This window comes from Alligator mississippiensis, chromosome 2 (assembly GCF_030867095.1).
Source record: "Alligator mississippiensis isolate rAllMis1 chromosome 2, rAllMis1, whole genome shotgun sequence".
Taxonomy (NCBI): Eukaryota; Metazoa; Chordata; order Crocodylia; family Alligatoridae; genus Alligator; species Alligator mississippiensis.
The window spans coordinates 188,076,623-188,097,781 of NC_081825.1; the positions used below are offsets into that span (position 1 = coordinate 188,076,623).

Consider the following 21,159-nt stretch of genomic DNA (forward strand, 5'->3'; position numbering starts at 1 on the left):
TTTGAGGAGCAGGGAGGTGTGGGTTTCTTCATCAAAGTGAAGACTGGGGATCAGATGTAAAGACCTAGGATCAAAATCATTACTACCTTGAACCTTGCATTGCCATTTACAATAAATGTGTGTGCCAAAAGGGTGGAAAGCCTTGCCAAATCAGAAAGGCGGATCTTACGGAGTGGCACAGTATGCTTCACAGAGTGGCCTCCATTATACTTTTTATCGAAGGGTCAGTGATGACCGAAGGGACAGAGAAGCAGAGGCTGGGCTGCTGGTCTTGACTCCGATTCAAAGTTCCCACAAAGCCTTGGGGTTTCAAGTGCATTTCTACATGTAAATTTCTTGGGATGTCTCTATTTGGGCTGATACTTCGCAAGCTGGTGTTAGCTCATTTTTTGTGTGAACTCTGATGGGAAGTGTGATAGGAATCCATTTTGGAGGGATTCAGTCTCGACTAGAAAAGCAGTTTCCACCAAAGACATTTTTCTAATGCTTTTCTTTAGCTTGGATAGCTTTTGTTTTAAAACCTGCAGTGTGTCATGTCCATTGTACTAGATGAGGAATGGTGCCTTTGGCATGTTTCAGTGTATTTGGTTTTGAAATAACAAAGTCCTGGGTGTGGTGTTTTAAAATGGTGTATACTGAAGATGTGCAGTATGTTAATTTCTGCAGTATCAAAGTGTTCAGGGAGATTACCATAGCTGCAGCTGATTCTACTTTACTTTCAAATGGGGTGGGGTGTGTTAAAACATATTATGATCTTCTATTGGACATCCATCCCCTATTGAGTCTGTCCATCTCTGCACGTATCTGTCCAGCCATGATCTGTGCTGCAAGTCCCATTCTGCCTTCTGAGGGACCCCTGGAATGTCTCCATTTTCACTGGATAAAATAATAACTGAGCGTGTCTGGCTTCACCCTTTGTTCTCATCTCAACCTAGTGTCCCTTAAAAATGTGCTATGTTTGGAGAATAGCTTAATGTCATTCTGTTAACAGATGTGTTGTAGGTGTTCATGTGGATTTTGGCTGGCACCTTCCCGCCCCTGCCCCTGGGAGAGCACACATATTTACCTTCAATTGTCATGCCTGAGCTCTTCCAGCCTTGGGCGAATGGGAGTCATCGAGTCTCTCTCTACCCTGGCTTTGCAGTTTATACCATACGTTGTTTTCTGTGTGCTGGAATCTTTGTCCCCATTCTGTAGCCCCCAAATCCGACCTTGTCAGAGACCACACACGGGTGTCTCTCGATGAGAGGGAATGTATGGAATGTTTTTCAATGAGCAGTTTATGAAATTCCTTCCCTATATGTTTTCGGAAATTCTTTAAGTTAAAGAGCACAAACATTTCTCAAAGGGAACCAGAGTTCACAGGGGCTCAAATACAGGCACTTGTTTTTAAAAACATTCTTTACTGGAAAAGAAGAAGTGGGGGGAGGAAAATGTAAAATAGAGATGTAAACAATGAAGTATAATCTCTAGTTGTGCATGTGCGCACACATATGCTTATAGGGGCGGGGGGAAAGGGAAGGGAAGTAAAAGGAAAGAATAAAGCAGAGGGTCTGGATGCCTCAAAAAGGCTGGTAAGAAGATATGTTTCCCTGCTTTGGATTTAATGCACTGAATATTTTAGTCAATGGAAGCGATCCAGTGTCCCTCCAAGACAACGGATCCTACTTTCACAGGGCTTTAGAACCAGTTTTAAGGACCAGGTTCCAAAAGAGACTTGGGTGCTTGGCCTCCATAATGCAAATCTGGGTACTGGGTTAGGTGCCCAGACACCCTATATAGTGCCTGGGGAGAGTTAGGCACCTCAGAATGGGAATCACAGAAACATATGCACTGAGCAAGCAGCAAGCTAAGCTAGCCAAAGGGGACACAGTAAGAGGACATAAGTGATTCCTACATCCTGTTTCTCGCTGGAGCTTAGGTGCTTCCTTCTGCTCTGCAGTCACAGCCCAGAACTCTTTTCCAAATGTTGGGGACTAATCCCTTTCTTCCCGTTCCAGGAACTATTGGCCTATTTTATCTTGGAAGAAGAGTTAAGTCTCCTTCCCAAAAGCTAGAGAGTCTGACTCTCTCTGTCCTGCTTTCTCTATTTGATCCAATGCATCTTGAATTTCTTTATGCAAAAATGGCACGGGTTCACACAGAGACAGGGAGTATACCCCCACTGGAGAGTAGGCTTTAGCCAAGTGGATGGATTGCTCTCTTGGGAGGTAGGGTTGAATCTCTTGAGGAAGAGGCGGATATTGAATCCAGGCTCCCAACGTGTTCGGTGAGTGTTCCAGTCACTGATCTGTTATATAAACTTGGGGCACCATCTTGTCCTTGGTCTGTGTTTTGAAAGAAACTGGCATCTGCCACTGTTTTTTGTGGAGCTCATTCTGGGAGCTCGTTGTGGAGCTCATGTTCTGAGAATGCCTGCCGGATTAATACCTTATGGTGCTTCCTGACTTATGGCAACATAAATTTGGATCTGGGATCTCTCACCAGCAAGGGTCATGTTATCAGTAGGTCCATAACAATGTCATTTAACAGCTTGCTTGAAGAAATCCTGGCTCCATTGTACCTAAGAGGAAAAAATGCTTTTTGACTTCAAACGGATCAGGACATCACATACATTTAATTTTGAGTTTAAATTTTATTTTTCCTGCCTTCTTTTAAGTTGCCCTTTATGCTTGGCACTAGCTCTCTTTGGTTCTGATCCAAAACCCATTGAAATCAATTGAAGTCTTTCCATAGACTTCAACAGGCTTTAGTTCAAGCCCCTGGCATGCTAAATAATCTCTCTCTCTCATCTTTCAAGTCCTTTCTGTAAAATATACATCTTACTCAAAACCTTTAAGTATAGTAGATCTTTTCTAACATCTGTATCGCTTGGTAATTGACTTTCATTTGGTAAAATTTTGTGTGTGTCAGTAAAATAATAAGCAGGATTCCCTGAGCAGGTTAGCACTTTATCTGCTCAATGAGAATGTGCAAGTTTACACAGACACTTTTTGCTTACACCAGTGTTTGTGTTTTTCTTTTACCTTGCTCTTATTTTATATACATCTGTGTTGTTATAGGTTTTTTTAAATCTGGTGACTGAAAAATGGAAGGTATGTTGGAGTAAAAAGGCAGGAGTGCAAGGCAAGTAGAAAGCTGAAAACTGTTGTGATCTTCAAAAATGCCTTGTGCATTATCTCTTCCTGGTGAATGGAGATTCCAATTCTTTGTCCCTGTAGCGGTTGCATGACTTACATAGGAGGTCAGCCTTCCCCGTCTACAACTCGGTAACCCATTCCCCTTAAAAGGAGCTTCTCATCTTTGCTCCTGCTCATTTATTGATATTTTATTATCATTCTTAGTAATACAAATACAGTGGCATCTACAAGACTGAACTGCTTTTGCGGCCCCATTGTGATAAGCACCCAACCACCATAATATGCAATCTTTGCCCTGAAGAGCTTCTAATAAATAAAAAGGAGGAGGAATGGAAAACAAAAGCCTGCAAAGCTTGTTCAACATTGTACAGCAGGTCACTGTTAGCAACAAGACTGGAAACCTGTGCTAAGTACAGGCATTCAAAAAGCTGGAGGCAGAATCAATCTAAGTTGCATGGTTTTCTGTAAGTGGCATGGGTTAGATCAGTAGTACACAGAACAAATGAAATGGTTGCCCTTTGTTGGGGAGGAAGGGGGCACACAGGTTGCCTACACTGGCACAGGCCAGCAGGTTGGGGGTGCTCCTGCACACCTCTGTGCGCCCCGCGGGCTCCCTGAGCTGCTGGGAAATTGCCTAGTGGAGCTGAGCACCTGGGCCACCACTGATTGGCTGCTGGGCATGGGCTAACATGCTCCTCCTCCCCCTGCCATATCAGCTGTCAGTGCTCAGTATTGCTTGAGCCTGCAGGGATGAAGTCAGGAAGGCCAAACCACAACTGGAGTTTCAGCTAGCAAGGGATGTGAAGGGTAACATGAAGGGTTTCTATGAGTATGTCAGCAACAACAGGAGGGTCAAGGAAAGTGTGGGTTCCTTACTGAATGGGGAGGCAACCTAGTGTCAGAGGATGCAGAAAAGCCTGAAGTACTCAGTGCCTTTTTCACCTCAGTTTTCACAGTCAAGGTCAGGTCCTAGACTACTGCACCTGGCAGCACATTTTGGGGAGGAAGTGAACAGCCAACAGTGGTGAAAGAACAGGTTAGAGACTATTTAGAAAAACTAGACATGTACAAGTCCATTGGGCTGGACGGGATGCACCCAAGAGTGTTGAGGAAGTTGGCTGATGTGACTGCAGAGCCGCAGGACATCATCTTTGAAAACTCATGGCAATTGGGAGAGGTCCTGGATGATTGAAAAAGGTCAAACGTAGTACCCATATTTAAGAAGGGGAACTACGGACCAGTCAGCCTCATCTCAGTCCCTGGAAAAATCCTGGAGCAGATCCTCAAGGAATCCATTTCTAAACACTTGGACAAGAAGAAGGTGATTAAGAACAGTCAGCAAGGATTCACCAAGGGCAAGTCATGCTGTACAAACCTGATTTGCTTTCTGTTAAGATGAGATGACTGGCTCTGTGGATGTGGGGAGATTAGTGGATGTGGTATACCTTGATTTTAGCAACACTTTTGATACGGTCTGCCACAACATTCTCCCAGGCAAGCTAAGGAAGTACGGGCTTGTTGAATGAACTGTAAGGTGGATAGAACACTGGCTCGAGCATTGGGCTCAGAGGGTAGTAATCAATGGCTCAACGTCTAGTTGACAGCCAGTTTCAAGTGGTGTGCCTCAAGGGTCGGTCCTGGGTTGGTTTTGTTTGATATCTTCATCAGTGACTTGGAAGATGGCATAGAGTGCACCCTCAGCAAGTTTGCAGATGGCACCAAGCTGGGGGGAGTAGTAGATATGCTGGAGGGTAGGGCTAGGATTCAGAGGGCATGTCTATATGAGACGCTACGTCGCCATAGCTCATTGCTATGGCAATGGAGCCTTGACAGGCACAAACCGTGATGCTGCCACTACTGCACAGTAGCAATGAGCTACTGCATGGTAGCTCGTTGCAACTCTGCAGTAGACACATGATAGCCACAACCCCTACCACGCTGCCTGCCTGCAGCTGACAGATGCCTCTGACAGACAGATGACGTGGCAGGAGCTGTGGGGGGCTGTTCACCCATGCCTGGCAGATGGTCTGGTTGGGCTGCATGGGGCTGCACCTGCTCATGGGGGTTCTCCTGGACTCAGTGTAAGGTCTATGTTTACACTGTGGGGTGCTTCGTGATGGTGTTTGCGTGGGGATACAGATGCCTTCCTTCCCCCCCAATGCTGCCTGCCTGCGGCTGACAGGTGACTGGAGGCCAGGCTGCGGAAAGAGTCTGTGCTGGAAAGGGTCTGTGCTGACTCAGTTCTGTGAGAGACCTTGGTGGTGGGGCCTGCTGAGCGCTCAGCCAGAGCAGAGTGCAGGGCGAGTACTAGTGCACCTCCCTGCCAGCAGGTGCTAGTGGAGAGCCATAAAGGAGCCTGGAATGCAGGCATGCAGCAAACTAACATGAATCGATAGGGGATCTGGTACAGAAGTTCAGTTCACTTGAATTCAATCCACTTGGTCTAACCTAAATCAATTAAGTTTGAGTGCACATCAGTCCAGGTCTACTTTAGACTGGGTCCTGTCAGTTTTAAACCAGTCTATGTGTGCCAAACTTCTGTTCTGTTACGGGTACAGACTAGTTTCCAGTCTCTTATACCAGTAAAGATGTAATGCCTGTACTTGGCCCCTGTCTCTGGACTATCCACTGGACTACACTACTTCTCAAAACCAGCCATTTCCTCTATGTACCAATCTCCTTACCCACAGTTTCATTATGGTCACCTTGTTAAATATATCTAGTTCTTTCTTATTTCTCCCATAGGATCATTCCAGTCTATGTATGGCTGAAACCATTATCCTGTGTTACCACATTAACCACATCACCTCATCCTTCTAGCCCTTTGATTTCTTTTTTTTTTGTGCCACATCCCAGTTGCATTTACTCTATCAAATCAAGTCAGTCCTGAGGCCACTGTGACCATTAGGGCACCTTAGATGCTGTGCCTCATTAGTGATTCTTTGGGCAATGTGACCTGGTGGTGTACATCTCTCCAGGATTTCATCTATGAGGCTCTGCAAAATGTCATCCCTCTTTACAAGTCTCCTAAATAGTGATGATTAATAGTATTAACAGTGTGTTAGGAGCCTGAAAGCAAGAAAACAAGAAAAAATGGCATTCCTGCCTCAGTGGGTTTGCAATCTAAGCATCCAGCATACCAAGACTAGAGGTGATGGAGCAAGGACACAGACTGAGCACGAATGAGCAGTTAAGTGTGTTGTTAGTTTGGTGAGTGATTTGATCTTAATTTCTGCTTTAAATGAGATTGCAAGCCTGCTGGAAGACAGACTGATAAAGAAGAGGGAAGCTATAGCAAATCTGGGCCAGGTAGAGGTTGGAATGGAAATGGTCTGAATGGGAAAAAGTGAGGAGATGAGAATGGGAGAGAGAAGGTGAACTTCATGAAGCAAAGTGGGAAAGAAGAGAGCCAAAGGAGCCAAAACTCTAGTGTGGATAGTGGGAAATTGATGTAAGACCTTGAGGCAAGGGTAAGAAAATTCCCTCTAGAGCTGTTCCTCATAGTTTTCTGCCATCTCCTATCCTCCCGCTTTTATCACAGTTTTGATATAAAGGACATGCTTATATGTCTGACTGTGGAGAGCTAATATAAAGCCCTTCCTCTCCTAGCAGGTAAGAGCTGCTTGCAAGTTTAAAGGCCCAATGAAGTTTTTGTAATAGCTTATGCATGTCTTCCTGATCAGACCTTAAACATGATTTCAGAAGCAGCTGTTTGAAAAATCTCCCTTAATCTGTCCACTGGAGCGAATGGCTCTAGGACCACAGGGAAACAGGATTAGAAGGGGCTTCCCAAGATGTTGAGTCCAATCCTCTGCATTCACAGACACTTGTGAAATGAAGGTATCTCCAAAATAGATTGGAGATGCCAATCTGACCTCAGGGTAAAATCCCTTTCCGATTTCGTGATCGATATGACCCTGAATGGAAGAGCAAGACCCTCTCGCCAGAAACCTTTGGGTTTCTAGTACTGGGAGGAGCTACACCAATTTATATTAGCTGAGCATCTGTTGTATTATCTTTGATAGAAGACAGAAATAAAACATTCCAAAGAGCTGTAAAATGGAAGATCAAGTATTCCTGCAATGTAATTCTCCAAATAATGGAGAAGATAAAACTCCAGTAGAGCAGACACAGGAAGTATAGTACCTGAGCCATAACAAAAGATCAAACAACACATGAAACCATTATAGAAATAAAGATGGAGTATCAATGACTGAAGCTTGAGAGAAAAGAGGTTTTAAGAGAAGCTCTGTTGCAAAGACACAAGACTCATGGATGGACCCAAACTAGCACCTTGAATCCCTACCTCTTTTGAATGTAATGGGTAAATTCTAAGCTCCAAAATACCTCACCCAGCTTTGGGTCCAGGTCAGAACCTAACTCTTCAGGCCTTTTTCCTAGTTCTGATTTGAATAGTTCTGAAATCTAAAGCTAGTTGCTAGAAAATATGTCAAAACCCAACACTGTTTGCAGTAAAAGCTTGGTTTTAACCATTTGCTTATTGTTTTACAAAAACGTATTTGTCAAAACATTCATTTTTAAATGAAAAGCTCCACTTTAGTTCATAACTTATTTTTTTTTACATGAAAAATCATTAATTTGTAATAAAAGGACAAAACTGAGGCAAAACTGTTTGAAGTAATTGACTGGAAACATTTATATGGTCCTAATATGTTTTTGGTTGTTTATGTTTTATGAAGTTTCTGGTTAAACCAGAATTCAAGTCTAATCTAATTCCACATCCAAATGCCCCCTCTCCAACCATATGTAACCACAATTTAAATTCAAACAATATATTCCATTCCAAAACTAAGACATGATCCTGATCAGGCTAAAGGCTGTTTTAGTTGCAATGGAAGTTTTGCAAATCACCAAAATAGGAAAAGAATGAGACCCTTCAGCAGAGGACAAGCTATTACTACTTTGTTTGGTTTTTAAACCATCTGTCTAACAGCTGACTTCAGAAGTAGACTGTTCCATGCAAAGCTGTGCAGTTGCCCCATCAGATTTTTCTTTCATTATTTTGCTTTTCTTGTTTTGCCTGCATTTTGGGAACTACGTGCCACCAGGGGACTGTGGTATTTTTTCATGTGCAGACAAAAAAGACTTCCCAGTGCTGAGTGGAACCTTAGCTGGGGATGTTTGAAAATGCACGGTGCTCAAGAAGGGGTGTTGACCTTTTTGCGGGCTTCCAGTCAGAGAATGAAGTCAGCCAGTTTTCTCCTCAAGGATGTGGGGAAGGGGAAGCGAGGGACAGGGCACTGTAACATTTTGGATCATTCCAGAGGTGAGAGGTTGAATTCAGAGAAACATTAAAGAATGTGAATGGGTAACTTCATTAGCCGATTCAGGGTTTATTACAAAATTGTGGAATTTGGGGATGGGAAAAAAACCATATTGGATTAAGTCATTTTATCCATCTCTGCAACCAACCAGTGCAGGGCTGTTCCCCACACTGTTCTCTCCAAGCTAATTTTAACCTTTTCTAATGGTGAATGACCACTGCTGAAGAACAGAAAGCAAATGTATTTCCTTTTCCTATCTACAACAGAAAGATAATTGATAATTTGATCTTCGGACTTTACCTACCATCTGTCCTTCATGATTTGCTGAGAGCCCCAGCTTGATCTCCTCTTTCAGCCCAGAAAATAGGTGAAGAAGTGGTAGTAAGGATCAGATAGAAAAAGCAAGCTGCTGATTGAGTAAAATCTTTTGGTAGTAGGGAGACGAGATGAAGTGCTACTCACTCTACAAAAGGGTGTTGTGTGATATTGTGTGCTCTCACTCTCTCTCCCCCTCCTCTTCCCCACATTGCCAGAAGCCTTCCTTATGTGCCCCTTCCTGTCTTTTCATACACTTAACAGTAATGATTTTCCAGTTGTCTTCCATCTTCAGGTTGTTGGTTTCCTGAAGACAAAGGCCTGGTGCATAATAGGACAGCAAGGTTTTATATTCAGCAACAAAGTCATTTGACACTGCAGTATTAAGGCACCCCAGGCTAGACAATGTGTGGCAGGTTGGAGGGAAAAGGCAATGTAAAAAATGAAGTATGGAAATAAATAACACACTCAGTACAGTCTGTCATGTTGGCATTCAGTTCAATTTGTTTTACGCTGTCCCAGATAACCAATTTATAGGGTATCAGAGATGTCTGTGTGGAGAATGCAGAATGGCTTCCTGAGGGTTGTCAGGAAGGGGCTGGGCAGGAGCATCTTTTAGCACCTAGAGAGGCAGAGGAAGCAGTTTGGAATCGGGGAAAAGCAGATTAATTGGCAATTTGTGGTTGGCCAGGAAGAAGTCACCAATCAGCATTTGAACTATCATCTTTTTGAGAGAGGGAAGTTGGTGCTTCTTGGAACCATTGTTTCAGGCTGTCTGCAGACTCATACAGACATCAGCACATAAGTTCTTTAAAAATTTAATATTAAGCTGCCAACTAGAGTTCTGCAATGTGGGAGAAGTTTGTACCTGGCTGAGCCACCTCAGAATTCATCAGGCCCTGGATGAGAGAGTAGTGTGGGAACAGTCCAACACCCACCCTAAGTGAATATAACAGATCTGAGACAGCAATACGCAGCCTACATTTCCTTATGCTCAATATCCTATGGCTCCTAGGATTTAAAAAAAAGTGTTTGTGTTTGTTTTTCATTTTTTAATAGATTCTAAAGCAAGGAGTGACTACCCTGAGCAATCTAGTCAAATGTTCTTTACACACTGTCTGTTATTCTTTCTGGAAGCTGTGTTAAAACACATCTTTTAGAATGGTATTTGGTCTCTTCAACAGTTTCAACCAATGGTTGGTCTATCCCCTTTCTTGGTTGTTCCAGTGTTTTAATTACCCACACCTGCTAGGAAATTACAAGTTATTTTGAGGTTGAATTTGTCTAATTTTAGCTCTTAGCCATTGGACCTAGTATGGTTTTCATTTGAATGACCAAAGTATCTCCCACTGTTGGTGAAATTTCCCATCTGCAACAGTGATCAAAACACCTCTCAGCCCTCTTTTCAGTAATCTGAGTGGATTCAGTTCTTAAAGTCTTACTTATTCTCAAGTTTGGGATCAATTTTGTGACCCTACTTTGATCTCCATCCATGTCCAGGTATGTCCATTTCCATATTTTTAGAAGCGTGGACACCAGAAGAGGACACAGTAGTCTAATAGCAGTCTTACCAATGTTATATGCATTGCAAGATCACTTCCCTATTTCTATTTGATATTTCTCTTTTTATACATCTAGGCTAGGGACAGAAATTACGTATAAGTGACTGGAAACCGGTTCAAATCTGTAACAACAGAACTTCAGTGCACATAAACCACTTTCAAAGTGCCCAAAAATGGTTTAAAATAAACCTAGATGGATGTATTATTAGACTTAACTGATTTAGGTTAAATTGGTTTATTGAACTTCTGTCCTAGATCCTCTCCCAATTCAAGTGAACTCAGTCCCCCAGCATCCCAGGATGCTTTTCACCTCCTCTGCAAACCCCGCTTCACAGAGTAGGTGGAGTAACCTTAGCTCAAGCTGTCTGCTCCAGCTGAGCAAGGAGGTGTGCTTTAATACCCCCCAGCTTCTGGCCTGAGCTACTGCAGACACCTGGCTGCGTTTCTGGAGTCAAAAGTGAATGTCTGTTCACTTGCTTACTGGTTCAATCTACACAGCTTAGACTAACCTGCAAAGATTGAATTGATTCAGCCTCAGGCTTTTTGACTATGTACTTAGCCCTAAGGATCACACCAGTCCTTTTATTCATAACATTGTACTGAGGCTTCATGTTGAGGTGGTTAATTATTATGAACCCTGTGTCCTTTTCTGAGCTATTGTTTTTTAAAGACAGAGTCCCACCCCCCTGGCCCCAATCTGGTAAACAGACCATTCTTTGTTGCCAGGTTGAATTCCTTTCATTTGGCTGTATTAAAATGCATTGTTCTGGATTGTAGCCATTTAACCAGGCAATTCAGATCAGTCTATAACAGTAGCCTCGCTATTTCCTACCCCATGCTTATTTTGTATTCTCTGCAGACTTAATGAGCAGACATTTTATAATATGATCTAGATCACTGATAAAATTATTGAATTGCATTGAACCAAGAAATGGTCATTCTTATTGAGGTTTCCCCATTAAAGACTACATTTTGAGATCTGTCAGTGAGCCAGTTTTTAATTCATTCAATGTATGCACACTACAATTTTTTTAAATCAACATTTCATTAGGTACTACGTCAAGCTTCTTTGAGAAATTCAAGTATGCTTTATCAGCATAGGTGTCTTTATCGGCCAGATTTGTAATTGTGCCAGAAAAGGTAATATGCTATACTCCTTTTGGCCGCACAAGCTAATTTCTCTTCCTTGTAGGTTCTGTTTCGGGGGTTCATTTCTCCATTGAAAACAAAGGATCTTAACTCTGTTAAGGTTCTGGGTTCTAGACTAGCTATTACAATCAGAAAACAGACCTTGATTAACTTACATAATTCTCTAAAAGCATCCGCTCAGTGTGTAGCAGTGACCAAAAAAGCCAATACAATGTTGGATACCATTAAGAAGGAAATTGATAGCAAAATGGAGAACATCATCATGCCATTACATAAATTTATGGAGTTACCCACATTTTGAACATCGTGTGCAATTCTGGTCTCTGCATCTTTAAAAAAGAATGTAGTAGAATTTTTAAAAGTACAGAAAAGGACAATGAAAATGATCTAGGGCAAGGAACAGTTGCCATACTAGGAGAGACTAAAAAGGCAAGCACTTTTTAGTTTGGAAAGGAGAGGGCTGGAGAGGTGGGGGGATATGATAGAGGTTTATAAGATTATGAAGGATATGTACCAAGTGAACAGAGGACTCTTGTTCAAGAAGTCCCAGAATACTAGAGATAGGGGGCACATTCTGAAATTAGTAGATGACAGATTTAAAACTAACATGAGAATGTACCATATTTATTTGAATCTAAGATGACCCTGAATTTAAGACAACCCCCCAGTTATTACATTATAGACATAGAGAATTATAAATATTTTAATTTCTCCATGTCTAGAATCTGGTTATCAGAAGGTCATCTTAAAGTCATTCCTCCTACCACGGCCACAAAGAGAAATCAGTGGCTGGGGGCCCAGCAGCCTGTCCTATGCCCCATGTCCATGACCCCTTACCACTTGCCCCACCATGCTTGCCCCCCTGCTGTCACCTTCCCCCACCGCCACCCCATGCCTTCTTGTCTCTCTTTTGAGCCTGCCTACCTTTGCAGTTGCTCTGTCTCCACTGCAGCGCATGGAGCATTCGGCCAGGCCAGGCAGTAGTAGCAGCTCTGGCTTCAGCCTCCAGCCCCAGTTGAGGCAAGAGCTGCAGCAGCTCCCTGCTGCTCCACATTCCCTTTCCCTGCCCTCTTCTTCCTCTGTGCTCCACTTCATCCATGCCCTGGGTGGCCCTTTCTCCATGCCCTTTCCCCATGTTTCTTCCTGCACCATGTTGCCTTTCCTTGCACAGGGTACCCTTTAGGAGGGTTATGTCTTGTAGGAGAAGATTGCAGGGAGGGATAATTAGCAGCGGTTGTTGCAAAGAGCTGTTAAGGGGATATATGGGGAATGTGCACGTGTTATGCCTCACACAAACAAGAGCTATCAATTTTTTACCTCCCCCCACACTTCCAGCCTACACTTGCCTCCAATCTATGATACATAAGCAGAAACAAGTTATCTCTATAACAACAGTATGCCTTATGTCTTGTATGCCTTCTTGTTTGAAACTCATCTCTTCATTCTGTTTTGACTGTCCTCTCTTGCTGTGTTACACTTACTTTATAGTGTAAGTGCCCTAGAACAAAGGCCAGTACTTTAAAAAAATATATTAGAGGCTTCCACTTTGCTGTATAAAAGATAAACGAGAATAGTTTTAACTCTAAAAAAATCACACCTTCAGACTTTTGAAAGAGAGTTTGATGTCAAGGCAGTCTTGAATGTGCACGTCATCACCCAATGGAAATCAGTGCATAGCGTGACTGCAGTAGTCCTTGCAGTAGCACTGCAGTAGCACTTGTAAGTGACCTTTTCAGTATGTCATCACAACTTTCCACTCCATCATGCAATAGCAGGAGGAGGGAGCATGCTGTTGGTTTTCTGTTCCCTTGTCACCATTGGGACACCAATTGTAAAGCCCATTCTTTCATTCGCTCCTCAATCACATGCACTTGAAGGAGACCTAGACCTTCATCGTCCTCTTGGCTTCTTTGGTTAGAATGGTCCCAACCACATTTTCAGCTGTTGACAATTGTGGTAGCAGACACCTGTGCTGTAAAATGTGGAGTAGGAACATGTCATGTTGGATTCCAAGACGTTTGACAATAACATCACATCTGCAAATTGAGGCATTAGGTCATTGTTATAGAAGTGTTCAGATTTCTGTACCTTTGCAGACCTGGTACAGAGCTGCCCCATTTTACATTCTAGGCGGGAAATAATGTAAACAGTGAGCAACACATCAAGTCACAAGAAAGACTCAGCTGTTTGAATGAGCAAGAAGCATCCAGTACTTGGCAACATTCTTCATTACATCTCTTATGAGTTGTAATAAATACATCACAGCCCTAACTTGTTAGTCAGCCATCTTTATTCAGCTGTTTTGCATGCATTCTCACCACGAGGTGGCAATATAAAACCATATGTCACAAGAACCAGTATGACACAGAGAACTCCAGTTCCAGTTTCTCTGCTGCCATGAATTGTGCCCTGAGTCCATTTGTCCCTTACAGGTAAAAACACAAATCCCAGTTCAGGTTCGTATGGATACAGGCAACCTGCCTGACAACACTGTGGAGGTAATGCCAAGCCTGTGTCAATAGGGCAGAGGAGTCCAGTATAAATATATATCATTCCCAGCAGGGCTATTCTCAGAGTCAGTTCTAGGTGACCCATGTTTAAGTGGATGTACAAGACCATACATGACTGCTGGAGAGGTGTCAGGGCTGGAGAGCAACAGAAATGCTCTTTTCAGGATCACTGTTTTCCCTAGGGTCACATTCTGATGTCTTAGTTGCACTGTGCAGCACTTTACTTTACAAACAGTCTGAACCGAGCAAGCTACTACCTTAATGTGAATAAAGGAGGCAGAGAACATTACCTATAGATGCTCATATAGATGGCACAAGAGTATAAGAGAAGTGAGGAAGGAGACTAGCTGAATATGGGACATGACTATTAATGGACTGCTTACCCATGCTTAAATCCAAGGATTGCAAAACAGAAACATGTATGAATTGTATGTGTACAACTGTAGGCTCCTTCTACCGTACAATCCAGAATTTCACAGATTTACCCCAGACTTAAATTCCTCACATACAGGAATTTACACCAGACAAAATTCCTGATTTTCTTGCCAACTTCTTTGAATGGGGGAAGTTTAGCCAAACCAATCCTGAAAGGGGCTGTGCTATGTTTTGCTATGATTTTGGAAGCCCTCTTATGATGTTCTGTGTCTCTGTTATACCGACTCATATTTATGAGGGGGGTTAAGAGGGAGGCCCATCATCCTTTACTTGCTTTCTATAACAACCCTTCCCAACACCTAGTAGAATCTAACGAGGACTAGGGTAGAGAGAGTAATGATTTCCTGCATCATTGCAGATAGTGTTACTATATAAGAACCAAATATTGATGGTACATGTTGTTATCTTCTGAAGTGCACCAGGTATATTTTACAAGAGGAGATGAAATTAGAGAGTTCCAATTGTGTGATCTGGTATGGCAAATTTTAAGTTCTTTGAAGCCTAAAAGGGCATTTCCAAACCACAGATCATTTCCAGAAACAGGGACACTCTGGTGAATGAGAGGAGAGAAAGTCTGTGTATGGCAAACTTGATACAGTAAAAAAATCCTTTGCAATGAAGTTATTGGACAGAAAGTAAACTGCTTGCAAGCCCTTTTACCAGAAGAGTTTGGATCAAGACTTTCATGAATAAAGAGTTATATGCAAAAGTCAGGGCATATTAACTGAAGGGGAATAAAGGACTGTTGTACCATAGAATGGTCTGAGGACTTCCACTGAAATCTGTGTGTGCCTCTGTCACTCATGGGGAGGATCAATGCACATGGTCCCTGTTCCAGGACCAGGTAAAAGAAAGGGTGGAACGTTTCACAGAAAATGGAGTTAAACATATGTTTTATCAAGTTTTTGGTTCACTAAACTTTGCTTAGCTTGTGCAACAATTCCTGGCTCTGCTCTCTGGCCTTCACCTTTGACTAGTATTGATTAGTTGGTACCTAGCATGGCATAAGATCTAAACCCTTGTTAAAGCAGTCTTCTCTCTCTCTAATGGAGTTGGTAATTTTAACCCTTTTGTTGGGAAACACCCCCCTCATTGGGTGAGAGATACTTTTGAAAGCTGAAGCTTTGAAATTAGACAGGAAAAAAGAGAGTGCACATCCCCAGAGTGTAGCCCTAGCTCTTTAATTAGTAATGTTTAAACTTTTTCTTTCACAGTAGAGGCCTCTCCCTAGTCTGGGCATCCATTGTGGTAGGCATAGGATGAGCACTTAGTGAAAGACAACATCTAACATGAAGGATTCAGTCTGAATAGTCAAAGAGTTGGAGGGCAGAGAGAGGCCTAGAAAGGTAAAGTGACTTGGCTGAGGACAGGTATCCAGTCAGTGACAGAGCTGCAAGTAGACCTTCCAGGTCTCCTGGAGTCCAAATCTAGCTCTGTCTCCAAGAGAGCATGCACAAACCATTAACGTTGAATTTGTAAATGTAATTGTGTATGTTCAATTAAATAGCAACAATCTTTAACACAGAGTTATGGTTGTCCAATAGTTTACTATCACCACCATAATGATCTGAAACCAAAAAAAAAAAGAATTAAAGGAATGCAAACTTAAACACCTGGAAATCAGGAGATACAGAGGTGAGAAACATACTATCTTCATGATGTAAGCTTAACTCTAACCCCTGTCTGCTTCAGACTTGACTATAAGTTTTGCCTTAGCAATGAGAGTGTGATAGAGTTTATCCTTCAGCTTTATTGTGGTCTGTTCCCAGAGTGTTTTTGCAACATCTGATGCTACTGGATGTTCTAGTCTATATGTGTATCCATATTTTGTCATCACTCGAAGTGAGCAGAGTTAAGGTTGCATCATGGGGACAGTTTTTTCCTCACCTCTGTATCTCCTGGCTTCCAGAGGTTGAAATTTGTGTTCCTTTAATTCTTCATTTCTTGGCTTCAGATCTCTGCTCCCTGCTTTCTGGGTGGTGATGGCAGCTTATGCTCAAAGCATTAAGTGTATTCCAGGCTAGCCACCCCAGTTTTGCCATGTTACCTCTTTGCCACCCTTCTTCTGGGAATTCCTTCTGAGACTGCTTTAAATCTTTCCTTACAGAATATTGCCATGTATATCAACTGACTGCTGACAAAGACCTGGAAAAAGACATCCTGTGAACCTCTGCTGAGACAACCTACAAAATTTGGTGCTGAAATGAAGAATGCTTGAAGTATACTGTCCGAGGCACATGCAGTCCTTAGCATATTTCCATTGTGTCAAACTGCTCCAACTCATCCTACCTTCAGTCAGCTAACTGTGAATGCAGTTAAAATGCGTATGGATAAATGCTGCCATATAAATGTGGAATGCAATGAAAACAAGGGCACGTCCTCTTTCCTTCTATTGACTTATTATGCACTTATACATTTTAAGTCCAGAAAGGACAATTAGATCATTTAGTCTGAATTCCTATATAATACATGCACGCAGTACAGTTTCATCAAGTTACTAACCATATTGAGCTTAATACCTTGTGGTTGTCTAAACTAAGTATCTTCCAAGTCAGCATAACTTGAACTTTTGCCTTCAAGAGATTGAGAATCCAGGCTTTTGAATTCATTTTGTAAAATGTTGTGTTTTTCCAGGGGATAGTATCATGGGAAGCCCTTGCTCAGGTCACCTAAATATGAGTTATGGAGACAGAGCAATTTTCAAGATGATGAAACATGCTGATGTTAGGACTCTTAGAGTAGCCTACCTTTTAAACAGAAAGCAATGCTCAGATTTAACCTATAGCAGAGCTGACACCTTGCTATAACATAAGGACTAATTTCACTAAATGCCTCATTTATTTTAGTGGAATCTCATTCCTTCAGATCATTGTCAGGAGTCCACTAGTGAAGTAGATAGAGCAGAAACCCATGGTTAAATGAACATGGAGATTAACCTCCTGTTTTATTACTTCAGATGCAAGTAGGCTCCTAGTACACAGTTGAAACATTCTCCTAAAGTTGTTGGGGGAGAGGGGAAGATACCCACGTTCTGTCTGCCTTTCACATGGTTCATCTAGTCCTTATAGTCTTTCACTTACTTACCCACAGTCTATTCACCACTCAACCTCTTCTGCAAAGAGGAAATCAATACATAGTTTAATTAGTGATTCTGTTCAGTGGAGGAAGGGATTCCATGGGCTTGTATATTCAGTGATGGCCTTCATAGGTACTTTCAGTAAGTGGCCACATGAGGCACTAAACCTGAAGGGTCACTTAGTGCCTCCAGTAGAAACAAGCTGCTTTGGAATATGACACTGGATTTGAAGTTAAGAAGCCAGAGTTCAGTTTCTAGATATGCCACCAACCTCCTCGAGGACTTTGAGATAATAACTGAATCCCTCTGTGGCTCAAATGGGCAAAATGCTAAATGAGTCTTTTAAGCCCTTCTTCAATAAGGCAATGCTGCTTATAGCATCTGTTCTTCCAGAAAGACTAGATTGAATGATCCATATACTATTTGCCTCAATATTCACCAAAAAAAAGCTGCAGTCAGACACCTGATATTGATTATTTGAACAAGGAAGGGGACAAGCTGAGGGATGAGATAACAAAAAAGACAGCTAGAGAACTTTTGATGGGTCCAAATGAATTCATGTCATCAGGGCCTGATGCAATTCATCCCAGAGCACTGAAAGAACTGGCAGAGGAGAGCTCAGAGCCTTTGCAATAATATTTATAAAGTCATGTGAGATGGCCAAGGTGCCAGAAGACTGGGTATATATAATGCCTCTCTTCAAAAATGTCAACATAGTGCCCCTCTTCAAAAAAGGAAAAAAGGAAAACCAAAGGAACTATAAACTGGTTAGCTTCACCTCAAGACCCAAAAAGTTACTGAAACACATTATAAGGAAATCTGTTTACAAACATCTGGATGAGGAAATGGTGATCACAACCATCTGGCATGGATTTACTGGTAGTAAGAACAAAGTGTATCAAATCTTTGAAAAATCATGGCAATTTGGAGAGGTCCCAGACAATTGGAAAAGGGCAAATATAGCATCCATCTTTAAGAAAGGGAAGGAGGAGGATCTGGGGAATTACAGGCTGGTCAGCCTCACCTCAATCCCTGGAGAGGTCATGGAGCAGGTCTCTCACAACATTCTTGCAAGCAAGCTATGGAAGCTATGGAAGCTCAGGTTGGATGAATGAACTGCTAGGTGGATAGAAAACTGAATGGATAGTTAGCTCAAAGGGTAGTAATCAATGGCTTGATGTCTAGTTGGAAGCTAGTATCAAGTGGAGTGCCCCAGGTGTTGGTTCTGGGGCCAGTTTTGCTCAATATCTTCACCAGTGACCTGGAAGATAGGATGGAGTGCACCCTCAGCAGGTTTGCAGATGACACCAAGCTAGGGGGAGTAGTAGATATGCTGGATTTCAAAGATTTCATAGACATTAGGGCTGGAAGGGACCTCGGAAGATCATCGAGTCCAGCCCCCTGCCCAAAGGGCAGGAAGTCAGCCGGGTTCATAGCATCCCAGCAAGATGAGCATCCAGTTTGCTCTTGAAGGTGTTCAATGTGGGCGCTCGAACCACCTCTGGTGGCAGGCTGTTCCAGACCTTGGGGGCTCGGACAGTAAAGAAATTCTTCCTTATGTCCAGCCTGAAATGGTCTTGTAGTAGTTTATGACCATTCGACCTAGTCGTCATCCCTTGGGGCGCTCTGGTGAACAAACGTTCCCCCAGATACTGGTGGTCACCCCTGATAAACTTATAGGTGGCCATCAGATCACCCCTGAGCCTGCGCTTTTCCAGGCTAAAGAGCCCCAGGGCTCTCAGCCTGTCATCGTAGGGTCTGCTTCCCTGACCTCTGATCATGCGCGTGGCTCTTCTCTGGACTCTCACAAGCTTCTCCACATTCTTTTTGAATTGTGGAGCCCAAAACTGGACTCAGTACTCCAGCTGCGGCCTCACTAAGGCCGAGTACAAGGGGAGAATGACGTCCCGGGATTTGCTTGAGAAGCATCTATGGATGCAAGCCAGTGTTTTGGTTGCTTTACTAACCACAGCATCGCACTGCAGGCTCATGTTCATCTTGTGGTCAATGATGACCCCCAAGTCTCTTTCTTGTATAGTGCTAGCCAACATAGCACTGCCGAGCCTATAAGGATGCTGCGGGTTTTTCTTCCCAAGATGGAGAACCTTGCATTTATTGACGTTGAACACCATCAGATTCTCATCCGCCCACTTTCTGAGCCTGTCCAGGTCAGCCTGGATCACCTGCCTGTCTTCTGGTGTGGATGCTTTGCGCCAAAGTTTGGTGTCATCGGTGAACTTGGCCAGTCTGCTTCTGACTCCAGTGTCCACATCATTAATGAAGATGTTGAACAGTATGGGTCCAAGGACAGAGCCTTGGGGGACCCCACTGGTCACAGGACACCACGATGAGTGACTTCCATCAATTACTACCCTCTGGGTCTGACCACGGAGCCAGTTTTCCAGCCAGTGGATCGTGGAGGACCCAAGGCGATAATTGGCCAGTTTCTCTAAGAGGTGATTATGGGAAACCAGGTCAAAGGCTTTTTTGAAGTCAAGATATATGACATCAATCTCTTCTCCCTTGTCCAGGTGATAGGTCACCTGGTCATAGAAGGAAATGAGATTGGTCAAGCAAGACCAACCCGCAACAAACCTGTGCTGGCTATCCCTTAAGATGTTGGCATCAGCCAGTCCATTAAGGATGGCCTCTTTGATAAACTTTTCTAAGATCTTCCCCGGGTTAGAAGTCAGGCTAATGGGCCTATAGTTAGCCGGATCCACTTTCCTCCCTTTCTTGAAGATAGGCACCACATTGGCCTTCTTCCAGTCTTCGGGCACTACACCAGAGCGCCAAGAGTTTTCAAAGATCCGCGCTAGAGGCTGGGCTATGATGCTCGCCAGCTCCTTGAGTACCCTGGAGTGAAGATTGTCAGGGCCGGCTGACTTGAAGGTATCCAGCTTCTCAAGATGTTCCTTCACGAAGTCAGCATCAATGGAGGGCAGGGGATCAACCTCATCCGGACTTCCCTGTCCCGTAGCGGGCATGGGCGTCCCATGGGACTGATGAAAGACCAACGCAAAGTACCTATTTAATAGGTTGGCTTTTTCCTATTGTAGGATGGTAGGGCAAGGATTTAGAGAGACCTAGACAAATTGGAGGATTGGGCCAAAAGGAATCTCATGAAGTTCAGTAAGGAAAAGTGCAAAGTCCTGCACTTAGGACAGAACAATCCCAGGCATTGGGACAATCCCAGGCTAGGGACTGATGGGCAGCTCTACATAAAAGGACATGGGGGTTACAGTGGACAATAAGCTGAATATAAGCTAATAGTATGCTCTTGTAAAGAAGGATAATGGCATACCAAGCTGCTTTGGTAAAAGTGTTACCAGCAGATTGGGAGAACTAATTATTCCTCTCTCATCAGTGCTGGTGATGCCGCATCTGGAATACTGTGTTCAGTTTTCAGCCCCCACTACAGAAAGGATGTAGACAAATTGGAGTGAGTCCAGCAGAGAGCAGCAAAAATGGTGAGGGAGCTGGGGGACATGACTTGTGAAGAGAAGCTGAGGGAACTGGACTTATTTAGTCTGGAGAGAAGAAGACTAAATGGGGATTTAATAGCAGCCTTTAACTACCTGAAGTGTGGTTCCAAAGAGAATGGAGCTAGACTGTTCTTAGTGGTGGCAGATGACAGAACAAGGAGCAATGGTCTCAAGTTGCAGTAAGGAAAGTTTCGGTTTGATA

The 21,159-nt window shown here is 43.1% G+C and overlaps 1 long non-coding RNA gene across 1 annotated transcript in view; it reads left to right on the forward strand.

The window, feature by feature from the left end:
- LOC109280528 (uncharacterized) overlaps positions 1-16,990 on the forward strand; it is a 112,743-nt gene extending 95,753 nt beyond the window's left edge. Inside the window, exon 3 of the long non-coding RNA XR_002086894.2 lies at positions 16,504-16,990. This is a non-coding gene — a long non-coding RNA (uncharacterized LOC109280528). The remainder of the gene's footprint in view (positions 1-16,503) is intronic.
- The last annotated feature ends 4,169 nt before the right edge of the window (positions 16,991-21,159 follow it).